The sequence below is a fragment of the Equus asinus genome, chromosome 22 (genome assembly GCF_041296235.1).
Source record: "Equus asinus isolate D_3611 breed Donkey chromosome 22, EquAss-T2T_v2, whole genome shotgun sequence".
NCBI lineage: Eukaryota > Metazoa > Chordata > Mammalia > Perissodactyla > Equidae > Equus > Equus asinus.
This window is the reverse complement of record NC_091811.1, coordinates 18,281,519-18,290,282: the sequence shown is the minus strand read 5'-3', so window position 1 is coordinate 18,290,282 and position 8,764 is coordinate 18,281,519.

The following is an 8,764-nucleotide window of genomic DNA, read 5'->3' as shown; positions in this document are numbered from 1 at the left end:
GGGAAGAGGGAACCTTGCCACAGACAGGAAAGAAGAGTTTACCGGGAAGTAAGAGTGTGATGGGAGGACAGGAATAGGCTGGCTGTTCTTAGCAAGCTGGAGGCCAGGGAGATGGAAGGAGTTTCTGGGCCACCTACTGTTTCCTTCCCTCTTTACTGAGTTGGAGTCAGGGGGCTGGGAGGGCCTGCAGACTTGGCACTATGACATCTTGAGACCTTGACATTAGTAAGGGAGTTGTTGTCATGCATGTGTCCTGTACACATTTCTGTCCCCCTGTCTCTCAATGCTGTACGTTTCTGTGTGTGTGTGTGTGTGTGTGTGTGTGACAGTGTCAGGGTTTTCCTGTGTATGTCTCTGTGTTTTAGTTTGGAAAAAGCCTTTTGTGTATGTCTTTATGTGATCTCTCCAGATGGTGATTTACAGGGGAAAAATGACCCCTGGTGGCCAAACCAGAGAACTGACCCAGATTTCTCAGTGATAGCTGTGATGTCCGGACCTTCCACCATCTGGTCCCAGGTTAGAGCACTGGGCCAGGCTCTCACCTCCCACTGCTCTAGAAGAGGCCTGGTGGTTAGCACCTGCACCACCTTGCTTCATCCTTAGGGTTCAGGACCTGTGCCCTTCCAGCCCTGGAGCACCAAAGGTCATATCCAAACTGAATTGAACACAATTTAAAAAAATTACTGGAGTATTTATATGGAGATACGTGAATGAATTCTAAAGTAATTAAAATTCACATAGCAAGTATCTTCTAACATGCTATATAGTTTACTTATTTATTTATTATAATTTGTATAGTTTATTGTCTGTCTTCCCCCCTGGACAAATGCAAGCTCCCTGGGGGCAGGGATGTTTGTTTGGTTGCTTCTCTGATGTATCCCCAGCATCTACAACGGCACCTGGCATGATAGAAGTGCTTAATAAATATTTGCTGAATGATGAGCAGTTGAATGTTGTTGTGAAGTACTTTATTATCTAGTGGGGACCACAGAACAAGTCAACAATAATTATCATTCAAGACAGAACATGCAAGAACACAGGGTAAAGTGTGGCAGTTAATTTAGTGGGCAAGGGAAGCCCCTAAAGCTTCTTGAGGGAGGTTTTGCTCATCCTGACATGCAGCATGGGACAGACTGTAGGGAGGGGAGGTGGGGAGCATCTAAGGGGAAAGACAGACTGGTCAGGGAGCTGTTAAAATAGTCCAGGAGAAGTGTGACCGTGGCCTGCGGAGGTAGCTGGAAATGGGTTGTCTGCAGTGAGAAATCTCCGGTGTTTACGCTCTGGTGGACTCTTTCCCCACATTCAGCACATCCAAACGGTTTCTGTCATGAGAACAGAGAGGCAAGAATAGAATAAGGGGACGCTGCAGGCAGAGGAGGAATGAACAGAACCTGACAAGTAACAGGCTGGGGAAGTTTAAGAAAACCTTTAGCCACTGCCGTTTCCACAGGTTTCCCCAATTACTGAGTGGGCAGAATGATGGAGACAGGATGTAGGAAATTCAGAGCCCTGACCTCAAGTCCTGGAGTTACCCCATTTGAGGCTTAGGAAAACCCAAAGGAGGAAAACAAGAAAATCTTAGCTAGAGGGAGAAGAGCATTAACAAGTTTTGAAAATACTCTCTGTATGCCAGGATCTTAGTTTAGGGCTTAAAATGCACTATCTTATTTAATTATTATAATAACCCTCTGAGTTAGGGGCGATTATTATCCCCATTTTACAGATGAAACCCTGGAGAAGCTGAGGTCTTAAGGTCACACAACCAGGACGCAGCACAGTATCTATGTGGCTCCCAACCTTCTACTCTTTGCAGTAGATCCTACTGTATCTCCCTTCCTGGTGCTTCCCACCTTCTCACCCCCCGGCTCTGTTACATCCATCCCTCCCTGGTTTCCTTTCTTCTCCTTCCCTCCTCATGCAGGCCACCTGTCTCGACAGCCTCTCTCGCCTTGAATCTGGCTGTCTCATCTCTGCCCCCACTCGCAGTTCTTTGTCCATGCTCCTACCCACGTAGCCTACAGCACACCTGCCCCTTCTCTCTCCACCTGTCTTAGGCCCCTGTGCAGAACACGGTGCGGTGTGTGAGCGTTGAGAACTGGGCTCACTCAGGGTTCCAATCGTGTTGGGCCCTACAGTGCACCCCAGTGAGGGCGCAGAACTGGGGAGCTAGTTGGTGGCATGCACAGGCAGATGGCTCAGCCTTTGTGCAGTTGGCCATGACTCCCCTCTCCCCGCTGGGATGTACCCAACTTCTCCTAGGCAGCACTCTCGATTGTCCACCAACTCAACTGAACAGGAGACCTCCCTTGGTTCTCCTCAAAGTCCATCTCCTCTGTAGGATGGTCCCTTCACACAGTGAGAGTAGTTGGTGGAACAGTAATAATTACCGGTCTTGAGATAGAACAAATTCAGGAGAAGCAGGGCAGAGGTACGAGTTCCCAAAGGGTCAGCGATGCTTCTCTCTTAGTCTTGAACCATCTTGAGGGAAATCCCCATGGGGTTGCTGCCTGGGTTCCCATGAAAGAAATGGGGAGATGGAGGCTAGTCTCACACTCGGCCTTCCTTCTCCATTCTTTTAGGAGACCCTGGAGACCAAGGGAGGCTCGGCAATTCTCACCATGCTGTCCTTTCAGAGGGGCACCGAAAGCACTGAAAAGTGAAGTTTCTCACACAGCTTGGGGAATCCCAAAGGCTCTCAGAACTTTGGAATCAAACAAACCCAGGTAATAATTTCAGCTCTGTCACTTCTTGGCAATGTGACTTTAACAAGTTAGTTAACCTCTCTGAGCTTCAGTTTTCTCCTCTATGAAACGGGGATCATAATATCTATTACTGGATTGTCATGAGGGTCAATGAGATCACCTTTGAAAGGCACCTGACAGGCATCCCATAAGGGGGAGCTCTCTTCCCAACAAGAGCATGAGGAGGAGATGCCCTTGGTAAAGTTGGTTTGTGATGTCCATGGGGAGCGTTTCTGGAAGTCAGCAAGAGCTCCAGGTGAATCCTCACCCAGACAAAGCTCTTCCAGCTATCAAAACTAGGGCCAGGGGATGGGGGAGCAAGGCAGGCTGGGCGGGTTTCCATGGTGCTGGGTCAAGTGGACAGCTTCCAGGGGCAGTGACTGGCCTGTTGCCCTCTGGGGGCTCTCTCTCCGGGCTGGGCCTGATGTCCATCCCACAGACGGAGGAGTGGGTGGGAAAGTGCCTGAAAGGGAGAGGAGAGGGGGCATGGGATGAAGAGCCAAGCAAAGGAGAAAGGGCAAGAGAGGCGGCTGGAGGGGAAGTAAGGGCCCAGGCAGGCACAGGGTGGGGCTGGGAGAGGGGCCCAGGGCAGGAGGGCGGGAGGGCCTGGGAGGGAGAGTGCCGAGGAGGGAGGAGGGAGGGACAGGCAGGGAGACCGGCGGCGCTGACACAGCCTCGATGTGTGGAACGGGCTGGGGTTTGGCCCACAGGTCAGGCGTCTGGCAGTATTATGGGATGGAGAGGCCTTAGGAGACAGGGAGAGTATTATGGGCTGGAACAGCCTTAGGAGACTGGGGAATATTATGGGCTGGTGAGGCCGGGCTCCAACTGGAGGCGGGAGGAAGGGGTGCGGGGCGGGAAGGAGGGGTGGTGGTGGAAGGGAATATTATGGGCTGGAGGCCTCCTGCGACCAGAGGCAAGAGTATTATGGGCTGGCAGGGCCTTCGGTGGCCAGAGGGGGGAGCAGCGGGGGATGGCACCGGCTGCATGTGACTGAGGGGGGGCCAAGTTGGGGGGGTGGCGAGTGGGGGTGGGGGAGCATATTATGGGATAGCTCTTTGTACCTACTGCGGGGACTGCTTCTCCAGAAGATATTATGGGATGTCGTGTGTGGGAGGGGGAGTGGGGCTGGGGGGATTATTATGGGATGGTGGTGCAGAATGGGGAGGGCCTGAGGAGCGCTTCTTCAAACCCCCCCCCACCTCTTACTCTCTTGCCATCCTCTCTAAGGTCTGCCTTCTGTCTCAAACGGCCCAAGCGGAACACCTGAAATCCACGCCCCCCCCAACATACACACTTTGGGCATCTCAACCCATCCTAGGCATCTCCCCTGACTAGCAGACATCTCTGGGGTACGAGGAGAAAAGGGAAGCCCCTGGGGATGGGGAGAAGGCCCCAAAGCAGGGTAGTGGTGGCCAGTGGACCACACCTCCCACCTGCTTGGAGTCCCCTTAGCTGCCTATCTCGTTGGGCTACTCTTCTTCCCCTTCTCCCTCCCTTCTACAAAGTGGGGGCCCTTGGTCCTCATCCCCTCCCCCCTCCCCTCCATTTCCTCTCCAGCTCCCTCCACAGCCGTAACCAGTAAAACAGGCGGCCAGCTATTATGGGATGGCTGCTCCGGCAGCTCTGCAGGGAGGGGGCGGTCACCGCGGAATGTCTCTTGTGGGTGGCTATTATGGGATGGCCGCCTCTCTTTTTGGGGGGGGGTGGGGGCTAACAAGGAGAAGAATTATTATGGGATGTGCCCTGCACAGCTGGGTGGGGCTGTCCTGGGTAGGTGAAGCTCTGGGCAGGGGGGGATGGGAAGGAAAGGAAGGAAGAGGGAGGGAAGGAGCTGGGGAGGGTGGGGTGAGCCCTGGAGCCAGACCTGAGGCCTGGCAAGAGTAACTGGCTGGAGAGGTTCTTCAATGACAGCTGTTTGAAGGGGCCCTGGGGCAGGCCAGAGCTAGCCAAATCTGAACCCTGGACACCTGGGTCCTTTCACAGCTTGTGAGCTACTTGCTGAGTCTAGGGCCTGCAGTGCTTGGCTGGCAGCAAGAACACCTGGTGATCACAGCACCCAAATACTCTTCTCCCTCTTCAGCTGCCTGGATTTGAGCCTTGGGACCATAGCTCAGGTAGGGGGTTGGGCCAGGGGAGTTTTGCTGCCTTGCATCACACCCAAGGAACTGTTGGCTCCTGAAGGACAAATGCCTGTTGGGTCACTCCCCAATCCCCTATGACCTGCATCCTGTCTGGCCATCAGAGTGCACTGTCAGGGAGGCTTTTCTTCTTAGGTTATCTTCCCAAAGCCCCTTTGCTGACAGAGCAGGAGAACACTGGTCCTTAGACCTCCTATGAACAGAGTTTCTGGGGCTCACACAGAACAGAGACAGACACAGAGGAACTATAGAGCATGTGCTGAAATCTCCCTGGACAACCCACTCTGAGTGTTATTCTAGGTTCTTTTGTACCATGGGATGGAAACAGAACTCTAAGGTAACTGGCTAGAGAGGTTGTTCCCCTGGGTGCATTAATCAAGAGATTATCCCACCCTTAGTCTCTGTGGACCAATCATGCTAGAGGTTTATTTATAATTGATCTGGGACAGTAGCATGGGGCCAGGGTAGGGAGGGGGAGCATAGAAGAATAAAGACCACAAAAGCAACACACAAACACACACATGCTAGCCCTCTCTGGAACTCAAGAAGAGAGGAAGGGACTTTAACTTCCTTGTGATGGTATGGGAGGCAGGGGTTGTAAGAGAAGCAAGGGGACGAGTGGGTAGAACCTGTAGGGATGGGGCAAAGGGCTGTAGTGGACAGAAGTTACCAGTGTTTGTAATCACAGGCAAGAGGCTGTGACTCCCCAGTTTTAAAACTCTCTTCCTGGTTTATATTATGAATCACTGTAGTGATGTGATATCTATATGAGAAGAGAAGGCTATGGGGCAGATGGAGATATTACAGAAGGGAATTTGAGGCCCAGAGGCAGGCTGGATCCCCTAGGGAAATGGGGAGACAGGAGGGCATAATAGGTATCTGGCAGCTCTATATACCAAGGAGAAGCTTCTTGAAAGGAGGTATGTTCACATTATGGTATCTTAAAAGAGCTGCCTCCTCTCGCCCAAGAAAGGAGCACAAGGTTCATTCTTAGTACTCAGAATAAGCATGGGGGAGGGTTTGCACAAATGAATGGGGCCCAGTCTTATGTCAAGAGGATTTAATGGGTGAAATGGCCTGCACGCCACAATCGATGTGGCAAAAGGATGCCCCAGGGAGTTAAGTCAGGTAGGAGCTGGTGGAAAGACTCATCAGCATCACTGGTGCTCTGCTTGCAAGCAGAGGGATGGTGATTTCCTGAAGCAAGCTCTTGTCTCTCCTGAACTCATTTCTCCTTGCCAGTTCTCCAGTCCTGTGGTTCCCAGAGGAGGGGAGAATCATCTGGCCAGGCCCTTTCTCTAGGGAAGTGAGATTAGAAGGGCAATGTAGAGAAGGTGTGAGGTTCATCCTGCTCACTTCTGGTCAGGAAGGGCCCCTCCTAGGAGGAAGTTCCCGTTTCTCTTCAACCTGTCCCACTGCCATAGGTTTTGGACTTGTGTGGAAAAGGCACATGAGGGCAGAGGAAAACATTATCTCTGGCCTGGGGGCGCTATGGGGCGGGGGGTAGGATGCAGAAAGGCAGTGGTTTTGGGACATTGGGTTTCACTGAGGTCCTGTTTCTCTGGGGGTCAGGAAGAGGGAATAGTGTCAGGCTTACGGGCTCAGCTTCTCCAAGGGCCAAAAGGTTTTAAGATTGTGCTCTCTGACTTTCTCAGGCTGGGTCCCCAGGGTGGCTGCGGGGTAGGTGCAGTTAGGGAAGGGGATGGTATATATTGAGAAGCTACCTTGTAGCATAATTGAATGAAGTTTTCTTCATTCTTCATTCATCCTGGAATGTTGACTTGTACACGGAGAGGGGAAGATGGTGAACATTATACAACAAAGGGTTTTTTGGGGATGGAGAATGGGGCCTCAACAAGATGAGGATGGTGGCAGTTGGAAGTATTATGAGACTTCATGAATGAGAAAGTGGCGGAAAAATATGGGACATTGAGGGTAAGCAGAATTTGGTGTTCAAGAATGAGAATAACAATTCTGGCATGTTGATGAGTCTCTCAAGAAGGAAGCACATGATGATATAGGATTTCACTATTAGAAATGCTGGATGGATGAACATTGCTTTCTAATCAAAATCCCTTAGTAGGTAGGGAACAGATAAGAGATTATCTTGATCATCCATCTACCTCGTAAATCCTTTTGGAATACCTTCCAGCCTTAGAAGAACCACTAAGAACCTCTACTGGGATCTGATCTCTCCTGAGATCAGTTGGGATTTGTTTTATTCTCTGTAACAGGAAATTGGGAAATAGCTCTCGGTTATTCTCCTTTGACACTAGACATTCTGTCTCATCTCATACTTTGGTTGTTTATGCTTCTTGAAGGGAGGTGCCTGTGGTCCTTGCATTCCCCACGGTCCATGCCCAGCTCTGTACCTTGCTAGGTACTCTGTCAACATCTGTTGAATGACAGTGAGTAGCAGTGAGTAGAGGGAGGGCAGGTCTTGGCTCTTAGTATGTATATAGCAGGATCCTCAGTTCACATCATGCTGGGATGTCCATTCATGGGAGTAGCCTAGGGGTGTTGATGAAAGGACCACCTGACCTGGGGAGGCTGGGTAGGGTGGGAAGAGGACTGCTGGAATGTTGAGAAATAGTCTTTAAATGGTAGTTTGTAATCATTATGGGATGTTCTGGATGAATTAAACTATATGTAAATGGCTCATCTGGCCAGCATGGTATTTGGTTGGTCTTACTTAAAATTTAAGAGCTGGAGGTAAGCATCTGGAGAATATCTGGATTTTGGTGGGATTGGGTGTGGCTGACTCTCAGTTCCTTAGTGTCTGGAAATGATGGGATGAGGGATGCTAGGGTCCATCCTAGACATCAAGAGGCTTTACGCCAGGATACTGCTTTGGCCCATTAAGGGAGGAAGTTGTGTACAAGTTGGGGCAAGGACAGGGTGAGGACAGGGCAGTGTGTGGGTAGCCTGCTTCACACTGTCAGAATAGACTGACAGCGCCTGGAGATGGGGGAGGTATGACTGTGAATATTATGGGATGCCTGGCTGGAAAGGTATGGGGCGGTGGAGAGGAGATGAAGCATTATGGGATGTAACTCTGGGTTGTGCTGAGTATTATGGTATGTCTGGTTGACCATGGGCTCCTTGCAATTATTATGGGATGTCAGGGTGTGGGTGGGGGAGTAAAATTATGGGATATCTTTCCAGTGTTTGAGGAAAGGAGATTAGATGTTCATCTGTGGGGTGACAGTAGGGCTGCTGATCATTACGGGATATCTCTGATAGGGGAGGAGTGGTTCTTATGGGTTGTGGAGCTAGAAGGAGTGTGTGAAGCCTGGGGGTAGTGGTGTGAGGTTCCAGACCCTAGCCTGCAGGGGTTGAGGGCAGCTCCAGGGGGTTGCTTATTATGGGATGTCAGTATAGAAAGTGGAGACTGATTATTACGGGATGTGTGTGGGAGGAGGCCGAAGTGTCCTTCGATGTGCGGGGGGGGGGGGGGGGGGGGGTGTTTCTGAGTATTATGGGATATCAACCTGGGGGTGGATGAAGAGTGGTTATTATGGGATGTCTGTGGGGGATGGGGATGAGTATTATGGGATGTGAGGCCGAAGTGCTGGGAGGGGTGCTTATTATGGGATGGCCATGGGGACGGAGAGGTGACGAATTATTATGGGATGTTAGCATTGGGGCCAAGAGTGAAGAAGTTGGCAAAGGATGGCTATTATGGGATGTAGTGGGGGGGGGGAGGCCGAAGGGTTAGTTGCAAAAGGTCTGCGATATTATGAGATGTCAACAGCCCTGGCACATATGAGTATGGAGTGTGTGTGTGTGTGTGTGTGTGTGTAGGGGGTGTCCATGTGTATTATGGGATGGGCAGGAGGTGGGTGGTTGCCCGGGTGACACGCGCGCGCGCGCTTGAAGGGG